General features: G+C 37.5%; 1 long non-coding RNA gene across 1 annotated transcript; it reads left to right on the top strand.

The window, feature by feature from the left end:
• The first annotated feature begins 3,267 nt into the window (after nt 1-3,267).
• On the top strand, nt 3,268-10,678 carry LOC148802976 (uncharacterized). Its single transcript, XR_016081310.1, has 3 exons — nt 3,268-3,438; nt 3,653-3,729; nt 10,323-10,678. It is a non-coding gene; the product is annotated as an uncharacterized LOC148802976 (long non-coding RNA).
• The last annotated feature ends 2,783 nt before the right edge of the window (nt 10,679-13,461 follow it).

Raw genomic sequence — 13,461 nt, forward strand, 5'->3', positions numbered from 1 at the left:
CGAAATACCCCTTGTAGGTGTGTATTGGGAAGGCATACAATACGTATCGATCGATATGGGTTGATACATGATGAAATTTTGGTCCTTGACTAACCCCTTTGGTGTTGATAGTTCCAATGAAGTCTTGTTTTAGTGCAGGTAATAGGGTATTAGATGACAACAGAAGTGGCATAATGATGAAAGCCTATAAATGTATATATGCTTGAAAGATTAGCTGGATACTGAAGATAAACTACAAGATCAAGGAGGGCATGACACTTCACCTAATATTTCACTAAATGCAGATGATGTAAATCAACTAATCAAGAGAAAGGAGATGTTGGAGTTGGAACTTGAAGAGTTGAAAGTAAAGAAAATAATGAAGTCAATATTCTTTTGTGTACTCAATAATTGTATAACATTTTTTAAATTATTGTAATTTTTGTTCCAATAATTGTATAACATTTTTATATTTTATTCCAATTTCATTATAATTTTTGTTTTCGATTTATATTTTTACTTTGTGTTCATTAAATTCAAATGAAATAAAAAATTTGAAAGTGGCTTTTTAATTTGTTGTATATTTCGTATTTTGTTAAGTGTTTTTTCTTAAATTTTTATTTTTTTCCATTTTTTGTCATTTTTACATAGCACAAAAAAAAGAAAAATGATAGAATAAATAAAAAAGACCCATGCCTGCTCAAGTTCACAACACGGCCTAACACTGCATGGGTCTGCTTGGGCTCATATTGTAGGCCATCGACCATCATGGGCCTAACATTTGAGGGGTTCTAGACTAGGCAGGCATGACTAGCCTAGACCTACATGCCACATGAAACGGCCCAAAAAAGTGGGTCATGCTAGCTCGACACAATCCGACACGGCCCACATTACACCTATTATCATGATTGATTATTTCTAAAATAATGTGAATTAATAAAAGAAGAATTCAAAAAGGAGAAAAAAGTGACCCACTCTATTCAGACTTTTAGTGTATGAGATAAGATATATATAGCATCTATTTGGCATCATTGTCATTGCTCTAGAAAACGGTGCCGCATCAGTGCCACGTTGGAGAAAAATGCGCCCTAGGAAACAGGCGTTTATTTAGAACCATTTTTCCATAGAAATGGTGCTCTAAGACACGCCTTGGAAATCGGGAAGGCATGGCTTGGAGCAACACCAAATTTGGTGTTTCTTGGAGCTGCAACCCATTGCTGCCAACATGGATGTGAGGTGGCAATGATGTGGCACTAGATGATAGGTACCCATGCTGAAAACATTTCTTGGAGCATTAGTACCAAACAGAAAACATTACTGTTGCTCCAGTAAACGTCCTACCTGGCAGCAACGATTCCAAAGAAAAAAGACACCATTTTCTTAGAAAATGGTGCTTCCTACCCACACATCAGAGAAAATGGTGCTGCATCTGCAGCATCGATGCCAAACATATACCTCTCTCTCTCTCTCTTAAATGTCTATTTGCTTTTTAAATGTCAATAAAGTTTGACAATAGTCTCTATCAACAATTTTATTATTGATATGATAATGGTTGTGTTTGGTATCATTGTTGTTTCTATCTGAAATGTTCTGGGTTGATCAAATATAAATTGGCATACAACTATTATTTGATGCTATTTATGGTTGAAATAGACATTCCTTTAAAGATGTCTGTGAGAGTCTAGAAATAATAAATTGATGTTTCTTGCTCAAGCGGGTGAATAGTCCAATCATTCTAGCTGAAGTAATTCTCACATGTCTTGGAAAAATACATATCTCTCACCAATTTGTATTGATTAAATAAAAAAAAAAGAAAATTTCAAGTAGAAAAAACTAATGGTACCAAACACAAGCGATGCTGTAAAACTAAAACATATTGAACAGTATACAAAAAATTATATGGCATAATTTTCCCAATTGAAAGAGATAATAATTCATTTTTCATCTTCTAAAAAAAGAAACAAAATTTCAAAACAAAAGAGAAAAAGATAAAAGGATTTACCTAAAAAAGAGACCCATCATGTAATTTCCTGGAAGCCAAGGTTAAATAATAAGGATCATGTTGAAAGGGTTGAAGGATCAAGGTATAGAAATGGGCTCTTAGGTAGGTTGCTCATAAGAAAATCAAAGTTAAGACAAAGATGTCAACCAATCGGTATTCAACAACAAGAAGATGCATATAGCAACCTCGATCCTTAACATTTACATTTTAGTATATTTCAGCTTTTGGGTTGGAGGTCGGGTAACGTTGAAGAGAAGAGAGTGCATTAAGGCAATGTTTGGTTTGAAGGAAAAGGTAGGGAAAGGAAGAGAAAGACAGGGAAACCTATACAAGGTTTGTAAAGGTTTTCCTACCTTTTCCTTCAAACCAAACACTGCCTAAGTGTTCTCCACCAAATGTCTACAATCCCCACTTATATTTCGGCACCCATCCATGTTTATTAACTTTTAGCCCCAAATTAAAAAAAAAAAAAACCACCAACCTCAACCCCCTTATCTATTGTTAGGATTGACAATGAGATGATATTCCCTATCCCGGAAATAAAAGTTATCTTTCATTGAGGCAGGGACTTCACTCCCTATTCTCAATTCCATCCACAATCAAGGATCTTTATTAATCCCTATCCCCATCCTCATTCCACCAAAGCGATCTCTATCCCCAATTCCATTGAGGGAAGGCTTTTAAACTATGTCTCCACCATTCAAACAAGTGGCATTCTCATTTTGTAAAAAGCTAGACATGGGAATGTGGCAATTTTTGAGAAATTTCTATTAAAACCCACAATCCACTACCAAGCTACAACTCCCCACCATTCAGACACATGGCCTTCTCATTTTTCTTGAAATCTAGACACGTGACATTTTCTAAGAAGTTAATGCTAAAGCCCACAATCCACTATCACCATTTTCAACCAACCGACAGGCATCATAAAGGAGATAACAAATCGGATGGTTTTAATTGGTCAAAGTCACCTGGTCCAATGAAAATTTTTTTTCAAGGAAAAATTCTACCAAACTATGAAAGACTTTGACCAATGACCAATCGAAACCTCGTGAAGTCGTGATTGGATATCACCTTATTTAAATTTAATGTGTCGAGTGTAATTAATTTTTGTCAGTGCATGCTTGCATGATAAAATCTAGATACCGATCTTGAAAAAGGGAAAATCTATGATATGGAAAAAGTATCTTTTCCATATCATATCGCATGAGATGGACCAATCACCTTCGACTTCCTGTTTTGATGAATATAGGGTATCGCAGGTAACTGGTTTCAAAAATAACAATTAAAATCACATTTCAAACAAAGAAATTCATTTCAAATAATAAAGACGTTTAACGTCTTTCCGTTCGTTCTTCCTCCTCGAATGAATCTCTCCCACAGTCGTCTCTTTCTCTCTCTTACTCAAACTTCACACCACTGGTGAGGACGGAACCAGCGGCAGCATCTAACCACCGGTAAATCTCTATCTCCTCTCTCTTTCTCTCCTTCTCTCTCTATATTCGATATCATATTTGATTTTCTTTATGTTCTCCATGGACGACACCAACCGGCAACGGCAAACACATTTCTAAGTTTGTTATCTCATTCGCTAGACACTGTTATTTGATCCCTCTTCTCTACATTTGTGTATATGTAGGAGTGGGAATGATAAGTCTTGTTCTCTTGTAGGTGGCTTGCGGGTCATATTGACAGACCAGAATAAGTGCTGGAGTGACATAACTTGCAGCAGGGATCTACACAATGAGGTATTGGTGGAATTAATGAAAAAGAAACTTGGAAGACATGTATATTTGTAGGTTGATTCTTGATTCATAGGGTTGCTTTTTGACAGCTTGGAAATGAATTCCATTGCTCGTTTAATGTCAATTTCATGCGGTTGTCAAACTTCAATTCATACTTTGTTAATTGCAATAAGTTTACAGAACAGAAATTCATTAGTACCTATACCCTTCAGGATGAAACTTGTCATGATTAAATACTGAATAATTTAAGTGCCCATTTATTCAGCTAAAACTGTTTGAACCTGATATCAAAGGGCCATACTTCTTAAGAATGAATTAGTCACTAATCTTTAGGCCAAAAAACATATTGTAATTTTTTTTCAGAGCAAATTTGTTCCCTTGATGAATGAAAAGCTCTCATGTCCATCTATGGGGTAGTGAGAAATTCTTTTTATTGTTGAAAGATATGCCAGTTAGCTAGTATCATCATGTACAGATAACACTTGCTATATTATTATCTTTGATAATTATGGCTCTTCTTCTCAGGCCCTCAGCTCTAGTATAGGAATACCGTCAATATGCTCTCTATCAATGAAATGCATTTGATCTTTAAAAAAACTCAAGACCATTCCATCAATTACTGTATGCACAATGTCCCCAACCCATCAGTGTTGATTATACAAGCAAAGGGCCATCCTTAGATAAGCCATGGCCCAAAAAACCTGGGGAGTCAAGCTGGGGCTGAAAATGACCTTAGCCAGATCAGCTCCTTCATGTTTTGCCAAGACCTGGCAGTTTTTTGCTAGAAGAGCCTGAGTTGAGCTGGAGTGGGACGGGCTCATTCAAACCTCATCTCATTAAGGATATATATAACCATATATTAGGATATGGTTTTATATCCTTTCCCCTTCAGTAAACAAGTTCTGCTGAATGGTAACTGAACCAAGCATAAGTGGAGCTTTAAATAAGCTATACATGAGTTTGGCACTGTAGGCTCCAGACAAGCTTGAGCATTTCCCTAAAAGCCATAATCCCAAGCCAAGATTATTGTTTTGGCAGGAACTGCACCATTATATAACTCTGTTGTATTTGAAAGAGAATTTCCCAGTCATACTTCTTTTTAGAAGTCACTCTTAATGTACTGCAAATATTGGTATTGGATCAATTTTCAAAGCCTTGAAAATTTAGCAATCAAACATTTTCCAAGTCCTGATAACCAATAAACAAACATTTGTGATGGTCAGCTCACTTTCAGGCTTTATCAACTTTATAGAGGTAGATTTTGCCCAATCCCGAGATCTTGATCCAACTACACATTTCACATGGTCTTTCTCTATTGGTTTTCTTCTGTTAGATGGCACCGTTTTTGTCTTCTCAGATTTTTTGTTTTTTGGCTCCTTGTTCTGCAACCTATGATTCAAGGAAGCAGAAGATTACATCTTATTAGGACACGCCTTCTCCTCATTCTTAAAGCTTTTTGAACCATAGAGCAGCCTATGATTCAAGGAAGCTTTTTGATTTTACCAAGCATTATATTATAAGAATAATTTAAAGCTTTTCTGTTTATATACTAGAGGCATGTAATAAACTTGAAGTTTTCTTTGATAATATGAACTGCATTGACTCCAAACTTCTAGGAACAGTGGATTTTGCATTGGCTGTACCCCCTAGGACAGTTTAGGTTACTGAGATTCAAACTTGAATCAGACTTTATGAGAAGTTTGGCAGGATATGCCATGTATTTCAGACATCACATGGGTCATACCTAACAAGTTGTGCTTATCTTTAGGAAACTAGATAACTAAGCTATGGTGATCTGTTCAGAATTAAGTGGTCCACATAATACCTAGCTTCTGTGTCTGTCTATGTCTTGGAGGGTCCTACAATAAGACACATGCCTAGATTGTTGCATATCAAGTATAGGATTTCCAGAGTTGCTCTCTTCTTGAGATGAATGCCAGTTGATTGGTTACCACTTCTATGATACCATTTAGTGTACCATAGAAGTGATTATTTCCTTAGATGGTGTTTCTCTAGTAATATGTTTGGTGCTGACTCCAAACTTGTGAAGGTGTTGATTCTTTCATCTCTAGGTACTTATTGCTTTATAGATGTTCTTTCTCTTCATTTAAATTGTGAACGCAGGTGTTGCTTGCACTTAGTTGTAGTATGGAAAGAGCAGCTAAAGTTTCTTGATTAATTTCGTAGTAAAGCAAAGTTTTCCTGGATACAAAACCATGAAACCTCTAATTGATGCAGCGTGACGCACTCGACCGGGCGAACAACACGAGCACCGGACGATAGAGCGGCTTCGTTTGTGAAGCCTCACGTAAGAGGCTAAGCATAGCCTTGATAGAGAGAGAAAAGGTGGTGAAGGAAAATTTCTTGTTGTTCTCTATTAACTCAGAACAGGATTATTTATAATACATTTGGTAGACTTGTAGAATAACTAGGAGATTTAAACTTGTAAAACAACTAAAACAACTGGGAATTGGACTTCAAGACATCTTCGAAATCTTCTTCAGGCTGCTTTTAATGTCCACCGTCCGATAGCCACCATCCTCCAATGCTTATCCAATGCATGGAGCTGTCACCATTATCCTATGGTTGTTGGATCACGTAAGGTCTCTCTAGACGTGAGAGACGTGAGCTGTCGCCGGTTGGTGAGCTGGTCCTCCATCATTCTCCCCCACTTGGAAAGAACTCGACCCCAAGTCATGATCGGGATATGCAAGTGTCGCTTCCGGTAAATAACGATGAAGATCAACAACATTAAATGTTTTGGAAATACCCATGTGATCTGGCAAGTCCACTACGTAACCATTGTCATTGATCTTCTTAAGGATCTTGTATGGGCCGTATTTCCGAGGCTGTAACTTGCTATGCTTCCCAACGGGTATGCGTTCCTTCCTTAAGAACACCATGACTTCATCACCGACGTCGAACACCTGGTACCTGCGATGCTTGTCAGCTGCAAGCTTATACTTTGCATTGGTCCTTTGTAGTTTCTGCTGTACTTCCTCCTGTACTGACTGGATCTGTCCTGCTAACTGCTCTGCTGAAGTACTAAGGCCGGGTACCCTGGGTAGCTTCACCAAGTCCAACGTATGGTTAGGCACCTTCATATAAACAATAGAAAACGGGGATCTACCTATAGAGCTATGAACTGCGTTGTTGTAGGCAAACTCTGCTTGTGCTATGGCAAAGTCCCACTGCTTCGGCCTCTCTCTGCAAATACTACGGATCAAGTTACCTACAGTTCGATTTACCACTTCTATCTGTCCATCTGTCTGCGGATGAGCTGTATTGCTGAAATTCAATGATGAGTCAAATAGTCTCCACAAGGTCATCCAGAAGTGACTTAGGAACCTCGTATCTCGGTCCGACGTGATGGTCTTAGGTACCCCATGTAAACGGACAATCGGCTCGGGTCCTTTCTTGGAACATTAACTCAGCCTTCAAAGCTAAGTTCCTTGCTTCCTGCACACTCAGAACCATCTGGACGCCAATCTTGTCTCGGATAGCAGGTCTCAAACTGCTCAGGTAACGGGCTGCCTGTTGATTGTCACTTTCTGATAATTGGTTCCGTTCAGCCAATCTCAGAAATTTTGAGGTGTACTCATTCACGCTTCTTGTGCCCTGTGCAAACCGTTGATATGACTTAAACATATACTGCTCATAATCAGGAGATAAAAACCTACCTCTTATTAATTGCTTCATACGCCTCCATGTTCGAACTGGACCTCTTCCTTCTCTGATATGAGTCTTCCTCATTCGTTTCCACCAGACAGATGCTCCTCCCTTAAGTTGAAAAGCTACTAACTTCACCCTTCTTTCTTCCGGGATCTCCATGTACTCGAAGAAACGGTCGACCTCGGTGATCCAATCTAGAAGGCCCTCTATATCCAGATCTCCACTAAAAGTAGAAATATCCACCTTGAGTTTAAATTCATCATTATTCCGACGGTGATTAAAATTGCCAGGATTTCGCCAATTCCTACCCTTTTTGCCATCACCGGGAATAACTGGAGCAATGCCAAGTTCTAGTTCGTCGTCGCTATCATCATCAAGAATAGGGTTCCTGGGTATAGGATCGATGATTGGTCTACCGGGGTCGTCTCCTCCGGCTTGGTACAACGTGTTATCCCTATTCCTTAGAACATCCTTCCGTAACAAAGTTCGTAGTTGTCCAGCGATCTTTGCCAACTGCTGCTCAATGTTACGCGTGGCTGTGTGCTGCTCTTCGATTGCTCTCCAAACAGCTTGTAACCCCTGATCTCCGTCACGGGTGGGTTGCGACTGCTACCATCTTGGTTGGCCATTTGACTGGGCGAACTCCCGCTCTGATACCACCTGACGCAGCGTGACGCACTCGACTGGGCGAACAACACGAGCACCGGACGATAGAGCGGCTTCGTTCGTGAAGCCTCACGTAAGAGGCTAAGCGTAGCCTTGATAGAGAGAGAAAAGGTGGCGAAAGAAAATTTCTTATTGTTCTCTATTAACTCAGAACAGGATTATTTATAAGACATCTAGTAGACTTGTAGAATAACTAGGAGATTTAAACTTGTAAAACAACTAAAACAACTGGGAACTGGACTTCTAGACATCTTCGAAATCTTCTTCAGACTGCTTTTGATGTCCAGCGTCCGATAGCCACCATCCTCCGATGCTTATCCAATGCATGGAGCTGTCACCATTATCCTATGGTTGTTGGATCACGTAAGGTCTCTCTAGACGTGAGAGACGTGAGCTGTCGCCGGTTGGTGATAAAGTATTACACTACAGTGTTTGACTTTATAGTTCAGGCCACTTCTTCTTCTTCTTCTTCTTCTTCTTCGGCATCTGCCTACCATAGGAATAGAATATTAGAATTTCTTATTTGATTAATTAGCATTTTATGACATGTTTTAATTATTTTATCTCTTTGATAAATAATAACAAAAGCAATCTACGAACTACTTATGAAGATATCGATGCCGTCTTGTCATTTGCTTGACTTGTACTCTTATATTTATGCTCAGTTTCAAATCATGAATGCCATTTAAGTGAAGAAAATTTCAATTACTTATTGGGATATGTATGCACAAATTTGAAATTTTGAGGAGATCGAATTACTTGTTTAGCGTATAATATAAAGCTCATTTTGTTTTGTCTATTGAATGACCTTGTTGTTCATAATGGTAGATTCAGACAAAGTGCCAGTGCTAAATGTTTGCCAGTGAAGATTTTCTAGGTAACAAGTTTCTAGCTTTTATTTGAAGGTACCTTATAAAGTCTATAAAGTCTGAACTCTGAAGATTCCGGATAGCAAGTTGGTCAAATATGTGAGGATTCAGCCCAGATCTGGTCTAGCTAGGTTGTCATCTACAAAATCCATTTTAGTCCCTATTACATGCATGAGTGCCTTTGGATCAATTAGAATCTTGACACCCTTGTCCTCAACCAATTCATCAAACTTGCCCTTCTAATCTGCAAAAAGACAGTGGACATTAAAAAAAAAAATCTACAATAAACCGTTTCTCATGAAGTAGTTGAAATAGGGATATCTTTACAGGGTTGAGTCAAAGATCAAAATTTCTTATACTTTTTAAGTTGATTTTTTATTAGTTTAAATGAATCAGTTTGAAGACAGTAAAAATGATTTGTGGGAAAGGAAAGTTTGGTGCTTTGTTTTGTGGGCATTGTGTGGCCCATTCAAGCTGTCATCCTCTCTATCCCAAAACCCAAATCCATGAATGCAATGAACCTGTCATTCTCCCTTCAATCACCCTCTTAAACCATTTTCCTTAGCTTCTTTCTTTCATTCATTCAGTTTAGAATGGTAACATTTCTTGGGGTCCAATAGTCCATTCATGGGCTCCACCAAATGCCAAGGTAGATCCCATGACTGTCTCTTTCACCTTCTATTCAGTCTAGTAAAGAAAATATTTAAATGACAAAATACTCGAGGGTATAGCAGTTAATCCAACTTCAGCTTCAGCCATTAAGGAGCTCACAACCTCCTTAATAACTTGTTCATTATAAGACAGAGCAACAAGTCACTCAATTCAGCTACTTCAGCTATTCCAAACTTCCCCTAAAGTTTGATGTAAACTGCCACGATTCATTGTTTACTGTAATGGTTTTGCTTCGGAAGGTTCAGGAGAGTTCAGAATTTGTGGATCATGCACAAAACTTGTTTGGGCAGATTGAAAATTGTAATGGAATTGTCATGTCAGGAGATGTATTGACATCTTTGAACAGTGAAATTTGTCATCAAAGTGGATCATTTGCATTAGTAAGTTTTGCTTGGAATTTCCTTTTCCATTTCTGAGAACATCAAATCCATGCATAATGATAGCTGAAAAGAGCTAACACGTAAAGCTGATCTTCATTGATTTTCTCTCAATATTCCCCTTTTACTTTGGAGTTGCACAGTAGCAGGACAACTCCCTTATTAGCAACTCATTTCATCACAATGCTGTAAAGGTGAGGCCAAATTACTAACTGACAGGCAGGTTACTAATATGCATGCTCATATGCTACATGTGTGTATTTCCCAAGAATATATGGAGGAAGAAGGGCAGTTCTTGTACATAGATAGGTAAGCTTAATTTTCTCTGTGGTTCTTGCAGGAGTTTTTGATGGTGTCCTTGAGCTTCTTGTTCGTGATGGGAGAAGTCTCCCTGAAGCTGTAATGATGATGATACCTGAAGCATGGAAAAACGACCAGAATATGAATCCAGATAGAAAGGCCTTGTATGAATACTTCTCAGCTCTTACGGAGCCATGGTTCATCTTTGCATCCATTTGAGAGAGGATTCAATCAAGGAACATAAAGCAAGGCAACCTGATGAAGGAATTTGTATTAATGATTAATTTATCAATTTTAAACTAAGATGTATATTAATTTGTGATTCAAAATGTATTAAATTTTTCGGTAGAAAAATATTTTGAATGGAAAATTGATCTTTTAAGTTGCATTTACAAAACAAACTATGGGAATAAACCATTCTGATTCCAATTCCGAAATATTTTGATTCTGATTTCGAATCCAATTTCAATCATGAAGCAATTGGACCCTTAAATCTTTAACTCAGCCCTCCTAGGTAAGGGTGTCAATGGACCGGTTTTGGATTGGACCCCATCCAGCCCAAAATCAATTTGGATGGATTGAACAGACCAATAAGACATAATGGATTGGACCAATCTGGTCCAAAAGATTTATTAGACTGGATTGGACTTAATCTGTCCGTAATAAATTTATGCTAGCAGAGGTAGAAATGTAATAAATTTGGATGGACTATCTGTTCTTAGAGTGGTTTGAATGTAAAAATGTAAATAGAGGTAGAAGGAGACTCTAAAATGCTCATTATTTGGTTGAAGTCGGACCGCTTGGGAGCTTGGATTTATAGACTGCTATAAAGGGAGATCACCAACATAACAAAGGAGATTGGGGCTTCTTCCAAATGGACTATAAAATCATCCAATGGTCTAGCCGATACTTTAGCTAAACAGGGGATATTGAGGGAAAGGCTATTCTGGGCGGAATTGTTAAAAAAAGGTCTTTTGGGGTTAGCACCTATTCTGGGGCTGACAGTTGTTCTTGATAGTGTGGTCTCCATTGATATGCATGATTTTAGGGTAATTTGGGTTTAATATCTAATGAATTTCTGTACATGTTCTGTGGCATACTATAATGTGTTCGTGGTCTCTCGTTTCTTTAATATATTTAGAACATTAAAAGGGTCTCTAAAGGTTAGCTTATTTGCGATTTTTTTTTTTAAAATTTATTCTATCATTTTTGTGGGGTTAGTAGCTTTGAAGCAAATAAGCAATCTTGATTCACAGAGCTTGTGAAAAGTTTTGTGAGAGCAGTCTTTGCTTCAATTTCAGCTAGATTCAGTTAATCAACTATACGCATTAATGTTCCACTTCCCTTGTCACATTCCTAAGAGTCCATGGGATATGCCTGTTTGTGTTTGCCCAAGAGATAACTACTTTTGAGTCCCTTTCTACCTCATTCAATCTGAAGCCCAACTGTTTGTTATGATGATTAGTTTATTTGCCTTTGCCTTTCTTTTCACTGAAATTTCTTGCATTTTCTTGTTGCCAAAGACTCTAAAAGAATAAAAGCTCTGGTACACTTCCAGTATATTTCCTCTTTTAGTAGGTATATCTGAGTAGAGAGAAAATGAGATCTTATATCGTTAATTTTATATTTTTGGAGGGGGTCTTCACCATGAGTGAAACAAAGGATGAAAGTGGAGATACAAGATTGCAGTTAAGGGCATTGATACAAGGCTTTCCATTTATATTGGCTTCCATGAATTACATTTCACATTTTACTGAGCATCTATTATCGACCTTTCAATCTTCTCCCATTAACCCTACTATAGTTGTTGTAGAGAAAAAGTTAGCTAAAGTTGTCTCATCAGAATCCTTGATTTGGTCTAAAATCCTAATTATATGGTGCATTTGGTTCCCAGATTTGATATGAATTTGGAATTAGTCCCAATTTTGAGTTCCAATGTTGGTATAAAATTCAGTTTTGATTGAGACATGGGAATTATACTTCATTTTAAAGATATGATCAACCAATGTTTAGGAAGGAGCACTTTTTTTGGTCCCACCTCTTTGAAAATGAAACTACTCTCTCTCCCCCTTTTCATCACCTTTCCTCACAAAACCTTAGTTCCTCCCTTCTAGGTGCTGGCAGTGATATCATACCAATTGTCAATTATTTCACCAACACCATGATTGAAAATTGTATTTCGAGATTTGCTCTGGATCGTGGTTCCTTCAGGGTGGCAGACTCTCTCTTAATGGAAATGCTCTACCTCCCTCCTCCTCCTCAAGGTTGCTATCCCTAGATCCAAGACCAGCTTGAATCATGTACATGCAGGAGAATCAAGACCTTAGAGACAACTATTATCCTCTACTTGTGGAATTCAACTTGCGAGTCATTAATTATCCTCTAATCATAGTGTGTCCTTCACTAGTTGCATGAAATTATATCATTATTGTGGGGGGAGTTCAAATCGGGGTGTTTAATTATTTATAAACTCTAGATATGTTTAAATCAATGTATGAAAGCTCGGGAAAATTTAAATCGGCTTCTAATACATCTTTACCGTGTATTGAGAACATCTCTTGATATTATTATTGTAAGGGGCAATTTTATGGGGGTTGATTTGATCTCAACTCGATCAGGGATATATTGAAGTATTTTACCCATTTAAAAATGATGAACGTTGGACGAGGCTGACAAATGGTTAAACACCTAAAGCATGATTATTATGCTTGGAAACAGATTAATGGACAAAGACCCAAACCACTCAAAGATCAAAATATTCTTGTACATGCATATCAATATGTACACACCAATACCCACTTGTTGGCATGAGGTGATGAATTGCCCAATACGTAAGGCAACCGGCATTGTTTTATTTGCCTTGGATTATGTGTAAATGCAAGTACACTCCTCTGTTAGAATTTTCTAAAAGTAAGCATGAAATGTTTAAATTATCCATATAATTATTATTGAAACTGGTTAATTTTTACATAAAAAAAATACGAACTTCATTAGACAACAACGATAATTTAAAGTTGCAGATTAATTAGCCTGATTTGAGTGATTGATAAAAAGGATAAATTTAAAAAATAAATCAATTTCAGTAAAAAGATTGAAAAGGTTTAGCCTAACAATTCACGCGAAGAAAAAATTTAGAAAATAAATATTTTGATAAAACATAATTACATGAATATTTTGAA

Source organism: Nelumbo nucifera, chromosome 1, assembly GCF_055504915.1.
Source record: "Nelumbo nucifera cultivar China Antique chromosome 1, China Antique-T2T, whole genome shotgun sequence".
NCBI lineage: Eukaryota > Viridiplantae > Streptophyta > Magnoliopsida > Proteales > Nelumbonaceae > Nelumbo > Nelumbo nucifera.